The sequence below is a fragment of the Pseudorca crassidens genome, chromosome 14, assembly GCF_039906515.1.
Source record: "Pseudorca crassidens isolate mPseCra1 chromosome 14, mPseCra1.hap1, whole genome shotgun sequence".
Taxonomy (NCBI): domain Eukaryota; kingdom Metazoa; phylum Chordata; class Mammalia; order Artiodactyla; family Delphinidae; genus Pseudorca; species Pseudorca crassidens.
In genome coordinates this window covers 77567221-77567842 of record NC_090309.1, presented here as the reverse complement: position 1 = coordinate 77567842, position 622 = coordinate 77567221, and positions in this window count along the sequence as shown.

The following is a 622-nucleotide window of genomic DNA, read 5'->3' as shown; positions in this document are numbered from 1 at the left end:
GAGCTACTCTTCGTTGCGGTGCGCGGGCTTCTCATTGAGGTGGTTTCCCTTGTTGTGAAGCACGAGCTCTAGCATGCCGGCTCAGTAGTTGTGGCTCGTGGGCTCTAGAGCACAGGCTCAGTAGTTGTGGTGCACAGGCTTAGTTACTCCTTGGCATGTGGGATCTTCCCAGACCAGGGCTCGAACCCGTGTCCCCTGCATTGGCAGGCAGATTCTTAACCACTGCACCACCACGGAAGCCCCCTATTCCTCTTATTAAAAAACTTTTCACTCCTGTTAAAATGTTTCTCCTATGCCTCCTGATAAAAACCCTGAGCATTATATATAAAATAAACAAAAGAACTCCAAAAGATAGAAAGAAGAACTCAGACTGGCTAGGGACCTTGAAACCCAAGAAACATCATGGTAGTGAGTTTTCTGCTGTTCTTTTTGCCTCATAAATCCCAGACTGGATGCTGGAGAAGCCAACAATCCATAAACATCAATGGGAACAGACAAAAAATAAAGCCCCCAAAGTCAACTCTCTCTGGAGAAAGGAAGAGGAAAACAACCAGCAAGACACAAGTGTTCAGACAATAACCTCCCCACCCTAGAGAAACACTATGGGGAAAAAAAAAACAAA